We start from the raw sequence: 13659 nt of genomic DNA on the forward strand, positions 1-13659 counted from the left end.
ATCTCTATGCTGGTCTCCTTTCTTCAAAGGCAGTTCCAAGCTTCTCAGCAAGGACAGAATAGGGCACTCTGCATCCTCAGCTCACCAGAGACATTCGGAACAGAAAGACCATGCAGAGGTCAGGATGAATTTCATAGCAAGGTACACAGACCTACACTCCAAGAGGTCACCTGCCTGGGTACTCTGACCCTCCTTCCACTGCCTCTGTTCACATCAGTGCTGATAGGATTTGATTTCATGGCCAACCCAATCCTCTATCCAGCTAACCATGCTGAAAATGTGAGCCACATCACACAGGTGCAAAAAGCTCCTGGAGCTACTTAACCCTATCCCCAAATCCCAGGGCAGAGCCTTCCAAGTTCCTACTGGGCCCTGCCATCTCACCCACCCTTTCTTTGTCCCCATGTCCAACTAAACCAGCCATCAGATGATGTATGGCTTCTGTATCAGGTATGCCCTTTGCTTCTGAATCCCACAGACATCGGTACTTCCTCTCCATCCAACTCTCTGCATCTCCTGGGTCTTTGTGTCTTTTCCTTTGAAGTAGTACCTTGTGTCCTTGTCATCTCCCTGACAAAGTCCTCCATCCATCCCTTGAAGGCTATCTTACTACACTTTCTGTCCTATAACAAAATATCTGAGATTGGGTAACCAGTAAAGAATAGAAGTTTATTTGACTTATGTTTCTGGAGGTTATAAAATCCAAGAGCATGGCATGGCATCTGGTGAGGGCTTTCTTGCTGCATCATGACATGGTGGAGTGCATCACATGGTAAGACAGAGCAAGCATGAGAGCTTGAATCTTTCTTCCTCTTCTTACATAGCCACCAATGCCATCATGGGAACCCCACTCTCATGACCTCATCTAATCCTAACCATCTCCCGAAGACCTCACCTTCAAATATCATTAACATATGAACTTCCATCACATGTATTCTGGAGGACAAACATTCTAACCACAACAAGGGCTCATCCATCACTCACCTGAAAGTGTTCTCTGCCCACCTCCCCAGCCCCTGCCGTAGGTTAAGGTACATAGGTGACATGAGTCAGAGAATGCAGCCCTGCTCATAAGGAGCTGAGCAACACTGGCCAAGTGATCCTGCGAGCTTGTTTCCTCACCTGTACAGTGATACTTCCCACGTGTTCCTTTTTCATTCCCATGCTCAATAAATATCTATTGCACACCAACTAGAGTATTCACGTGTCTCAGACACAAAGGAGGCTTTTTGTGCTCTGAGCATTTTGATGGAGAAGACAACCGACACCCAACAAACACCATAAATATAACAGAATGGCAGTCAGCGAGGGGAGAAGGAAAAGAGGATAAAGTTTCAAGGGGCAACAGGGGCTCCTTCAGACTGGGGAGTCAGGGGCCTCTGAGAAGAGAGGAAAGGCAAGAAGGAACTGGCAGGGAGAGGTAGGAAGGAGTGCCCACTGGGAGGGAGCAGCCAGTGCAGTCTCTAGACCAGAGCCCCCCAGTCATTCCAGGGACAAACAGGCCAAGGAGGCTAAATGGTGGTGAGGAACGCGAGGCAGTGACAGATCTGCCCCCGAGAGGGCAGCAAATTCAGGTGGTCAGAGCCAGTATGCAGAGGGTGGTGATTCTGAGTGATGGGAACAGGTTGGTGGCATTTTTAAATGACCTCTTTGGCTGTGGTGCAGATAGACTGAAGACACAGCCAGATGGACTGATGGCTATATGCCAGTGCCAACGGCGAAACAGCCCTGGCTGGACGGCAGGGCTAAACCCCGCCTGCCAGAGCAGTGAACAGAATTCCCTAAACCCCCACTCGAGCCTCGAATTCCACACCCATTCAACAGGAGATGTTGAGATCCTCAAAGGGCACATTTTGTGCATACAATTCAAAACTTTTTATTTAGTATTTAAAATTCTGTAAGTTGATATTCATTAAAGTTACAAATGTAAAAGTTCTAGTTCTTTCTTTAGCTTTTAAATTCAATTTACTAATGTACTTATTTTATAAAGAAGCATAGAAACCAGGAGGCGTGGCACTTGCCTGTAATCCCAGCAATGGGAGGCTGAGGCAGGAGGATTACAAGTTTGAGGCCAGTATCAGCAGTTTTGCAAAGCCCTAAACAACTTAGTGAGACCCTGTCTCAAAATTAAAACTAGGAGAGGGCTCAGTGGGTAAGTGCTCCTGGGTCTAATGCCCAATATCAAAAAAATAAACGAACAAAAACTCTACATTTGTACATTTAATTTTAATTTGCTTTTAAAAAAAGTCCTCCACTGATCTCAATAACAAGGAATAAAGCAAAGGAGGAGAAAAGAAAACCCTTAAGTATTAGTTATAAATCTAACACATTAAAATATTATAACAAGTTCTCTTAGTGTCCCAATATTTTATAAGACTTAGATTTCAAGTTAAAAATCTCAAGTCTAAGTTAATTACTCAATTACAACTTTAAAATTTCAGTAAAAAGCTGGCCTGATGAGTCTAATGAGCTGGATTATCTTAAACACAACAAACACTGACAAGACCCAATGCACATGTTTAATAAGGTTAAAATTGTGTGTTTGATTCTCGTTAACGTTTGGATGCATGATTCTACGATTTTGTTATCCAAGACAGTGTCAGAGTTACCTTCCCGAGGCATGTCGGGTTACATTCTTGGCTGGCAGAGAGTTCAATGGAGTGGCCCTGCTTGGCACCCAGCCTGGGGGCTGAGACTGTGTTGAGGTTGCTCTGCCAATTCCTTCCACGTGGCAGGAGAGGGGGAGTCCTCCTCTTCAAGTCCCTGACTCTGGTCACAAGTCACGTAATTAGCATCTCTCTTCAGGAAGCTCACCCCACCCCCCATCCTGGTGGTGCCATGCTTTATTGGGTCCTGCTAGTCATTTATTGCTTCATTCGGTTCTGGATTTTCTTCTGGACTTTCCAGAGCCAACAGGTATTTAAGTGGCATCTTGATGACTCTTCCCTACCTGGCGATACCTGACGGAAGCTGCTTGGTAGTGCTATTCCCCAAGTGCTATGGTTTGGACATAAAGTGTCTCCCAAAAGCTCCTGCATTGATGCAGGGATATTCAGAGGTGAAATAATTAGATTATGAGAGCTATAACCTAATCAGTCCCTCCGAGTTTGAATGCCCTGACTGGGTGGTAACTATGGGTGTGTGTGAGGGATGGTGACTTGAGGAGATGGGTCACTGGGGGCATGACCTGGAAGATTCTCTCCACCATGCGCTTCTGCCATGATACGCCTGCTGCCTCGTCTTGGGCCCAGAGCAGTGGAGTCACCCGCTGTGGACTGAACCTCTGAAATTATAAGCCAAAATGAACTTTCCCTCCTCTAAGTTGATCCTATCTGGTATTTTGGTCACTAAAAAAAACCTGCCTAACACACTGAGCCTTGGTGATCTCTCCCTAATCAGGCTGTCTTCTCCCCAAGGCAACTGTGCTGCTAGTGGCCCCTGCCTGCCCCAGCCGGATATCCAGCAGCAGGATAGGATGACAGGGTGTCCCAGCTCTCTGGGGGTCCTGAATATGAATCTGTATGGGAACAAACTCCTTTCACCAGCCAAGAGTACCCTCCCAGAAGCAGCATCCCCTCAAGCTTCTCCTGGCCACTGGCATGTTAGGAAATGTCCCTGTATCCCTCCCTCCAGTTGCTTCCTATATTGGGTTGAGGGCCAGAAATGGAGGGTTTTCTCAGGTACCAGCATCTTGGGTGGCCTGGGGAGCAGTAAGGAGAGGGATCATCCAATGCCAGCAAAGGGGCCATGGGAAAGGCCACCACAGGTGCTCTGGATAATGACTGCTGTGCAGAAGAGCCAATGTCGTCCTCATAGGCTGAGGAAGTTGCTGCCTCAGGAAGCAGAGGCCTGATTTACCCATGACAGAATGGTGGGCTCAGGCCGAGACACTTGCATCAAGGGCTCATGAGGGTCAACGGTCCAAGAGGGTAGTAAACCTGGGACTCTCACCCCCATTTCTATTTCATTTTATCAAATTAATTTTGATATGATATTATTAAATGAAAGCAAAAAGTGTAGGTAAAAATGTTCACTCTAATGATCAGAGAAATGTGAAGTAGAACCACAGTGAGGTTCCATATCCATTAGGATGGCTGATATCCAAAAGTGGACAATAACAAGTATTAAGCCATGGAGAAATGAGACCTCTCCTAGATCACCAGTGGGAAAGTAAAATGGTGCAGCTGGAAGCAGTCTGGCAGGCCTTCAAATAGTTAAATGTAGAGTCACCACAGGACCCAGGGTCTTCAGGTTTGGGTGGATACTCAAGGGGAATAAATACACGTGTCCACGTAAAAACTTACACAGAAATGTTCAGAGCAACATCATTCCTAACAGCCCCAAAGCAGGCACAACCCAACATCCACCAGTTGTTGAATAGATTCAAAAAAGTTCTATCCATACACTACGTCATTATTTGGCCATCAAGGGAATGAAATATAATGTGCTACCACATGGATGTGCCTTAAAAATATTATGCTACTATTGGAGTCAGCTTTTTCATTGGTGCAACTAAAAAACCTGACAAGAGCAATGTAGAGAAGGAATATTTTATTTGGGACTCACGGTTTCAGAGGTCTCAGTCCATAGATGGCCAACTCCATTGTTCCAGGCCAGAGGTGAGCAAGGACATCATGGCAGAAAAGTGAGGGGAGGAAGGTGGCTCTAGACATGGGAACAAGAAGCAGAGAGAGAGGGAGAGATCTTCAATCACCAGGGACAAAATGGAGCCCCTAAAAGCATGTCCCCAGTGATCTACTTCCTCCTACCACACCCTACCAGCCCATATTATCACCAGGTTAATCCATATTAGTGAATTAATCCAATAAGATTAGGTCACAACCCTCATAATCCACTCATTTCACCTCTGAACATTCTTTCATTCTCTGACACATGAGGTTTTGGGGGGACACTACATATCCAAACCATAACAGCTATATTAAAGCAAGATACAGAGGCCACAAATTGTATGATTCAATTTATATGAAATATTCAGAGAAGGCAGACCCATAGGGACAGTTAAGAGACCAGCAGCCTCTTAACTGTATATTAGTGGTTGCTTAGGGTTGAGGGGGATGGGTGATAGCTGAAGTGTGCAGGGTTTCCTTTTGAGGGACATTCTCAAATCGACTGGGTGATGGTTGGGTATGTCTGTGAATATATTAAAATCCATTGAAGTCTGTTCATTAAATGGATGAATTGTATAATGTGTGAACTATATCTCAATAAAGTTGTAGGAAGAAACACACCTGGAAAAATCTGGCTTCCTACAGATTTTACAAAAATGAAATATAGACACGTAGAGGTGTACACATATAACTTTTTAAAAAAATGTCCCCTACTTTCTTAAACAAGTAGTAGCTTCTTCTATGTACTATTTAGAACTTTCTCTTTTTTATTTTTCCTTTACCAAGCCACACCCCTAGCTCCCTCACATTCTTTTTGATGGATGTATAGTACTTCAAAGTGGGTATATTAGGCATCACAAAATATGCTAACTAGAATAACCTTGCCTGTCCTTTGCTTCATCTCCATCAGAGTGATTCCCTGGGAGATGCTCCTGAGTTCAAGGGCTGCAGGTTTGGAGATGCTGCCAAATTCCCCTCCGCAGGTAAGAGCAGAGTCAAGGTGCTGTCCCTCCATCCCCATGACAAGTGCTTGATTCTCCACATATGCCTCGGTGGCCTCATCTGTAAACCAGGTTGCTGTGGGAATGGAGTGAGTCAACAGGGGGCCCAGTATTTAGAAGGCATCTGGGATCTCAGTGGTACACAGGATTCCAGTGGGCTTCCTTCTTATCACCCTCACCCTCCAGACTAAGCCAGCCAATGTGTGGCTGAGAAAGTGCTGCTGGCTGCTCCATAGGAGCTTCCTCTTTCATCTTAGGGAGTGGAAGCAGCTGCAGCTGTCTCTCCAAAGCACAGTGGGGCTGGGCCTGGAGGAAGTAGGGGGGATAAATGGGTTAGTGAGAGGACCTAGAAGGGATGTGGGAGGGGGTTGCCTGACCAATGCACCCATCCTCTGGCCAACAAGTCTTCGGGGGTCAAAGGGTGACTTGGGGAGCAATTTGAGAGTGTTGGGAGGGGTGCTCCTCAGCTGGAATTTGGAGATGGCTCTCCAGTGAGAGGCATTCGAGTGGAGGCCTGCGTGACGTGAGCAGCAGGCCTCCATATCTGGACCAGCAGCCTTTTACTATAGACACAAAACTGCAGGAGGCTCTGCAGGGTGCGGCTGGCAGGAAGATAAGGACAGAGGAAGCAGAATTTGAGAGGAGAGGCAGGTGCCTAGATCAGGGAGGAATAAGAATGGAGACCTGCTGTGGGTTCTCCTTAGAAAAGGAAGGATCATTCTCATCTGCCTCCAGAGTTAAAGGCTATCTGAGAAGGCTTGACTGCGAACAGGTGGTGGCTGGTGTCTTAGTCCAGGAAAGAGACCCTTGAGTCATCAGGGTTGAATCTACTTTGATGGTGGAACCAACAGAATTCACACCTACCCATCTTCATGGGTAGCAGATCCTCTTTCGAGCCTGAGCATGAATGAATCTAGAGCTTCTAGCAACAGGTCCCCTCTGCTGAAAAGAAAAAGAAAAACAACAATTAAAAAAAAAAAAAAACTTCTAGAAGCATCATGGCAGAAGCCCCCACTGCTAAAATAATTTGAACAGACGCTTCACTGAATTTCCAAACTATCACCTGCTCAAGTCACTCTGCTACTTGGTCTCTATGTGAGTCTTGCCCAAGATATCTCCAGGGTTCCTCCTGACTATCCCCAGATGGCTCCAGATCAGGGAGGAAGGAACCTGAGGAAAGAAAGAGCAGCAGTCGTCCCCAGCATGACCTTTGGGGACAGGAAGAGGCAGTAACTCTGGGTACCTGCAGGCCTCTGCAGGGGCAGATGATCACATGAGTAGAGGTCAGGGTCAGGACCAGAGGAACCTGGTGAGTCCAATTATAAGGACACTGATAGGGATAGCCTGCATGCTGGAACAGGTCATGAGGGGCAGGGCAAGTTAGGGCCTAGAAGTGCAGAGGCCAGTCACATTGAGGTAAGGTGCTGAGACTCTGAGACCCAGGCCCCCTCAGAAATGAGAAGGGTGGAGTCACCCCAACTCTCTCCGAGGGTCTTTGTCAGCACCTTAAAATTACAACATGCAAAGAAAGATGAGAGTGATGATCATGATTACCTGAACCCACCACGCAGCATCGTTTTTCCTTCATGGAAGTAGTATGCATGTATGAGCCGGGGGGTCTCAGGGCAGGTGCAGCATATTCTCAGGGGTAGAAGGACTTTTGGAAGGTCAGAAACACAAACTCTAGCAGCCACAGTGACAGCAAACCAGTTCTGAGGCCTACAACCAGCTGCATCCTCACCATGAAGGCCAAGTCAGAGGCCCCACCCCGCTGGACACTGGAATGTGAGCATGGGGAAGGGGCAGGGTGAACACTCCAGGGGATAGGGATGTCCGGTGGTGGTCACAGGTCAGGGTCCCATAGGGTAGGGCCAGGCTGCCTTCAGGGCACGGGCTGCTGTGCAGGGGGGGGGGTGGGGGGGGTGGGGGGGGTGGAGGGAGTGGGGGGTTGGGAGTGCTGTGTTAGAGACTGAATGGGACACGAGGACATGAGGCATTGTCATCTCCCCCAGAGGTCAGTGGCCTGTGAAGGAAAGCAGAATCTGTGGGCCTTAGACAATGTGGCCAGTCTGCATTGCAGGGAATGACACATGTCAGGACCCCTCCTCACCAGAGGTCTCCCTACAGTCACCAGTGCTATCTCAACCTATCAGGCCAAACAGGAATCACAAGCCTTCCTGGTTTCCACGGAAAACCCCTCAAGGCAAGTAGTTCATGAATTCCAGGAATTTACTAGAGCCTTGGGAATCTGTGGAAGGGCCCCTGGCCTGTTCCCTCCCCCTTGCTCTCCCTGTTCCTGGATGGTCTGAACAGGGCAGTACAGTATCACCCCCAGCCCCCCAAGGACTGACGCACATAGCTTCTGTGCCCCCCCCAGCCCCTAAAGCCCAACCCACAGCTTCCTCAAGCTCCCCATAGTCCCACCCCCAGCTTCCCATAGTCCCACCCATGGTCCCCCCAAACCCCACCCTAAGCCAATCCACAGTCCTCCTTGGCCCCCCACCGTCATTTAAAGCCCCACTGAACACCCCCCAACTTCCCACAGAGCCCTAACTCAGAGTTCCTCTCAGTCCCTCAACACCTTCCCTATAACTTTCCAGAGCCCCCTTTCTGCTCTCCCCAGATCCTCCATCTCTTCCACAGCCCATTGAGAATGAAGAGTCCTTTCCTGTATCAGCATCCTAGTAAGGATCAGGACAAGGTGCCACACTGAGGGGCCATGGGCACTTCCTCAGCACAGATGCCAAGAAAGTCAGGGTCAGGGCATGATGTGTGGTCTGGGCTTCAGAGGATGAGTGAAATTTGAGTCAAGAGGCCTGTCTCAGCTTGAGGAGCAGACCCCGGAGAAAAACAGGAAAGTAAACACGGGGCTAATACTGAAAGAAAGAGTAAGAGATAGGAAGATCAATTCAGCAAGTCCGCCTTCGAGTAACATGGAGCCCATAACGGAAAGAACAGTGAAGGAGGAATAGTAGCAGTAATATATTAGACACATTTCAGACCTACAGAGACAGAGTCTTCAGATGGAGGGGTCCATGGAATACAGGTTGAAGGAACAATGTCTGCTCTTAGAAAGGTCCGTAAGAAAGTGCAGAGCAACAGTGGACAAGATCAGTTGACTGACTTCAAAAACAGTAAAAGTTAAGATGTTTGCTGCAAAGGCTGAGAACCCTAGTGCGTCAGACTTCCCATGTGTTACAAAGCACACAAAAGAACAGGGAAGTAATTTTGAACTTAGTTTTCTGTATTGGGCTAAATTATCAATCAATAATGGACGGAATAACAATGTTTTCAGAATTTTGAGGATTCAAAACAGCCAGATGTAGTGGTACATGCCTGTAAACTCAGCTGTTCTGCAGATCGAGGCAGGAGGATCACAAGTTCAAGGCTCACCTCAGTGACTTAGAAAGACCCTGTCTCTCTGGGTTGGGGTTGTGGCTCAGTGGTAGAGCGCTCGCCTCACACGTGCAAGACCTTGGGTTCGATCCTCAGTACCACATACAAAAAAAAAAAAAATAATAAACAAGTGAAATAAAGGTGTTGTGTCCAACTACAACTAAAAAATAAATTAAAAAAATAAAAAAGAAAAAAAAAGAAAGACCCTGTCTCAAAAATGAAAAAGACTGGGATGTAGCTCAGTGGTAAAGTATTCCCAAATGGAAGAAAAAAAGAATAAGTAAAAAACAAACCCACCTGCCACACATCCTTTCTGGGACCATTATTTGAGAATATATTCCAGGAAAGTGAGAAAGAAAGATATGAGATTTATACTATGCACTGACCCACTAGAGGGTGGTGAGTCTCAAGTACTGTGTGTAGACTAGGGGGAGGGGGGCGGGGCAGATTAGAGAAGGAGAGGAGGCAAGGGGACAAAAAGATAGTAAAACTGAGGTGAGGCACAAGCATGTTATTATTCTGCAAATAAGAGGTTAGGAAGTTGGACACGGTGGCACACACCTATAATCCCAGTGGCTCAGGAGGCTGAGGCAGGAGGATTACAAATTCAAAGCCAGCCTCAGCAACTTAGCAAGGCCCTAAGCAATTTAGAGAGACCCTGTCTCAAAATAAAAAAATAAAATAAAAAATAAAAAGGGTTGGAGATGTGGCTCAATGGTTAAGTGCCCTTGGGTTCGATTCCTGCTTCCAAAAATAAACAGATAAATAAATAGGTAAGGATTAAAAGCTATAGAAAAAAACAAGTGTATAATAAAAATTAAGTTTCAATTACATAGCAAACTAAAATGTGATATGACTTGGAGGTACAGATAAAGTGAAAAATGAACTCACCCAATGAATTTGCTCCTTTATTTGTTTATTTTTATCTTGTAAGAGGGTCTCACTGTATTCCTCATGCTGGCCTGGAACTTTGGAGCTCAAGAGATTCTTCCTGCCTCAGCCTGCAGAGTAGCTGGGACTATTGGTGCACATCACCAAGCCCAGCTCCCAATCTGCTCTTGATTCTGGGAATGTATTCTTTGAGTGGGCTGAGATGGAGGTGTCCACATTAGGCCAACAAAGAAGTAAACATCCCCCTGGGCTCAGTTTCCCCTGTGCAGTGAGTACTGTAACATTGGTGGGCTCAGCCCAGGGTGGAACCATTGGAATCCACCTTTATTATAGTCAAACTTTGCAAAAGCACCTGGGGCTTTGGGGAGTGAGTAGAAAGGGGAGTCAAAACACAGAGCAAAGGTGGAGTGACAGACAGGAGAGAGAAAGTGTGTTAGTAGTTTCAGGGAGAAACTTCCAGAAGAGTTGAAACATTCCCCATGAACGGGAGGTGGAGAATGTGGGAGGGACAGGCAGGAGAAGGAGTTAATTACTGTATTCAGCCTCCATATCAGAGAGTCGGTATATCTTATCAAACGCTCATAAAGCACAAAACAGGAGGACCAGCATTTTATTGAGGCTTAAGAGAATGGCCAATGAAAAACAGAAAGGTAAGAAAGGGTTTAACCCTGCCTGGGATGGTGGAACTGGTGTGGAAGGTAGGGTAGTCAGAGGTGGGAGAGGATGGAGAGAGATTTTACCATTAGGTTTTGTTTTGTGTATTATTTGCTTTTGTAAAGCCTTTTTATTGGGGGTTACTTTGACTAGAATTTTCAAATTTAAAAACTAGAACAAATCGAATTACTTTCCAAGTCTTTGAACACCATGACTCAACACTCCATAAAATACACGGATTTTGCTGTTTGACTTCTTTTAAGCCTTTCCCACTGGCTTTTCTCAGTTAGTTTTACAGCCATCACCAAATGTAGACAGACCATGCATTCTTTACCCTATTGTCCACAGGAAGGAAAAACAGTTTCCGGTGCTTGTCCCAGGGCACAGTGCCATCTGGGGAGAAGAACAGCAACCGCCGTTGGTGTTCAGGAGTCTGCAGGTGCCAGGGCGGGTATCTGCCATCCCTCGCTACACTAGGGCAGATTTATGAAAACTGCTCTTGTTTCAGAGGCATCTCAGCAAGGAGCTCAGCCCCTTCTCCTCCCTGGCTGGAGCCAGAGCAGTTGGTCTTCCCCCCCCCACCCCCCATTGTTATTTGGTGGCTTGTGTCCAAATTAGTGCTGTGATCCAGCGGCCAGACTCCCTGGAAGCACTCCTATGTTGGAGCAAACCTCTGCCCAGTGCAGGGAGCATCCTAGTCACAGCCATCTGTACACACATCTGCACATTGCAGTTGGATAAGCCCAGGTGACACACAGGAGCCCCATCCTTAGACCATGTAACTCAAATGTTTCCTACTTAGAAAAATACAGAGAAAGGAAACAATAAACCCATTGCTCCTGACAACTGCTCTAATAAATCCTATATCAATGTAATGTTGCAGGCACAGTTGAAACCCCCTTGGGCCCCTTCTGAACCACCCTGTCCTGACCTTGGGGTTAACCTTCCCCATGTGATTTCATGGTGGGTAGGATATTTGTCAGCTCAGGCTACTGAAACCAACTACCATACATTGGGTGACTTAAACATTTATTACTTACATTTCTGGGGGCAGGGAAGTTCAAGAGCAAGACCTCAGCAGATCCAATGTCTGGTGAGGGCATGCCTCCTGGGTTTGCAGAGGGCTGCCTACTCCTTGTATCCTCCCATGGCCAAGACAGAATTTATCCCTCTTGTGTCTCTTATAAAGGCACAGATTCAATTTAGGAGGATTATGAAATCATGAGATCCACCCTCTGACTTCATCACTTCCCAAACACTCCACCTCCAAACACCATCCCATTGGGGGATTAGGTTTCAACCTATGAATTCTGGGTGGGGGAGGGGTTGGGGGAGGGGGACAGGCATTCAGTCCATGGCAGGTTTGGCGGCAGGAGGAGCACCCGGCATTGCTAGGTATGTTTCCTGCTCCTTTGCAGCTTGCTAACTTGGCGGTGCCACTTTTGGATGGTAGTGTGACACATCCAGCTTTACATCACGCCTTTGCACTGATGTGTAGGTGACCATGGGGGCACATCTGCATGTGAACTCACGCTGGGGTCAGGTGGGGTGAGTCCCAACACCCTTTCCTCAAGGGCAGGGCCATGACTGCTGATGGAGGTCCCTGGGATGGAGTTGGGGCACATTGTACCTTGCCTTTGGCAAGATCTTTGCCTCACAGAAGTGCTGCTGAAAGTTGTATGTGAGCAGTTTTGAAAACTTAGAAAACAAACAAAAACAAGGAAATAAGTCATCTGGCTTTTCATTACTCTAAGATAACAAGGGCTGGAGTTTAAGTCTCTTGTGTGCCTTTTTTTAAGTAGGCATGTCTACATGACAACATAATCACATAGAGAAAAATGTTTACATATGATGTGGTTCTACTTTGCATAGTGTTTTGTAACCTGCCTTTTAAAATTTTTTGTGGTAAAGTCAGCAATTGATATGGGAGAACTCTTAAGAGTATGTTTATGGTTAAAAGACAGACAAGAGGCAGGGGACAGTTCTGTTCATCAGTGTAATCTTGCAATGACAATTTGCCAAAAACACTATTGTGAATCAGTCAGCAACCTTGTGTGCAGGGATCTGTGTTGATGATTCCTCCTAAGAGGTGCACAGGGAGCAGCTGATTGTTCAGGTCATAGTGATATTTATTGTGGATCCTCACCTGGTGCTCCTGGAGAATTCATAAGTAAATCATGACCCAAATGTTGTGAGGTTGGGAATGGAAGATATTAGGACAGGGACAGTCATAAAGAATGAGCCCCAGAATTATCAAAAGATAACAAGTGTTGGCAAGAATTTGGAGAAAAGGGAAGAATCCTTGCATCCTTTTGGTGGAAATATAAATTAATACAACTAATATGAAAAACAATGCACAGGTAGTTCTAGTTTTAATTTTTTGAGGAACCTGTGCATGGCGGTATACATTTAAGGGAAATGAAACCAGTGTGTTGAAGAGATATCTGCATTCCTGTGTTTAAACTGCAGAACTATTCACAATAGCCAAGATAATGAAACAACCTAAGTGTCCATCAACTGACGAATGGATAGAGAAAATATAGAACATATACACAGTGGAATATTATTTAGCCAATAGGGAGAGATTGGGTAAGAAGCTATAATTTCACAGGAAGAATAGATTCTGGTGTTAGGGTAAATACAACTAATGATAACATAGTATATATTTTTAAAGATAGAAGAAAGGATTTTGAATGTTTTACCACAAAGAAATGATAAATACTTCAGGTGATGGGCATGCTAATTACCCCGATTTGATCATTATTCAGTACACACATATATGAAAATAACAGTACACTCCATAAATATGTGTCAATCAAAACATTTTTAAAGAAAGGAGCCCTGGAACTGGGATCAGGAGACCTACTGAGGTCACCAGGGCTTCCCACCTGTTTGGAAATGAGAGCAATGATTGTCACTGCTCTGCGCTGGCCGTCTCTAGGTGCCAGGAGGTCTGAGTGGGTGGGTGCAGCCTCTCGACACACCGGTAGCCTAGGGAAATCATGGCTATGTAGGTGAAAGGCTTTGCTTGGCTGCTTGGAGGACTCCAAAGGGAGGCCTGAGATCCACAGTGCCTGGGACTGGTCCCC

General features: G+C 46.2%; 1 long non-coding RNA gene across 1 annotated transcript in view; it reads left to right on the top strand.

Moving 5' to 3' along the window:
* LOC124087010 (uncharacterized) overlaps positions 1-13659 on the top strand; it is a 28541-nt gene that overhangs the window by 10760 nt on the left and 4122 nt on the right. The window contains exon 2 of the long non-coding RNA XR_006849985.1: positions 5539-5611. This is a non-coding gene — a long non-coding RNA (uncharacterized LOC124087010). The remainder of the gene's footprint in view (positions 1-5538; positions 5612-13659) is intronic.

The sequence above is a fragment of the Marmota monax genome, unplaced genomic scaffold (genome assembly GCF_021218885.2).
Source record: "Marmota monax isolate L192 unplaced genomic scaffold, Marmota_monax_Labrador192_F-V1.1 WCK01_AAM20220418_F8-fsc00005, whole genome shotgun sequence".
NCBI lineage: Eukaryota > Metazoa > Chordata > Mammalia > Rodentia > Sciuridae > Marmota > Marmota monax.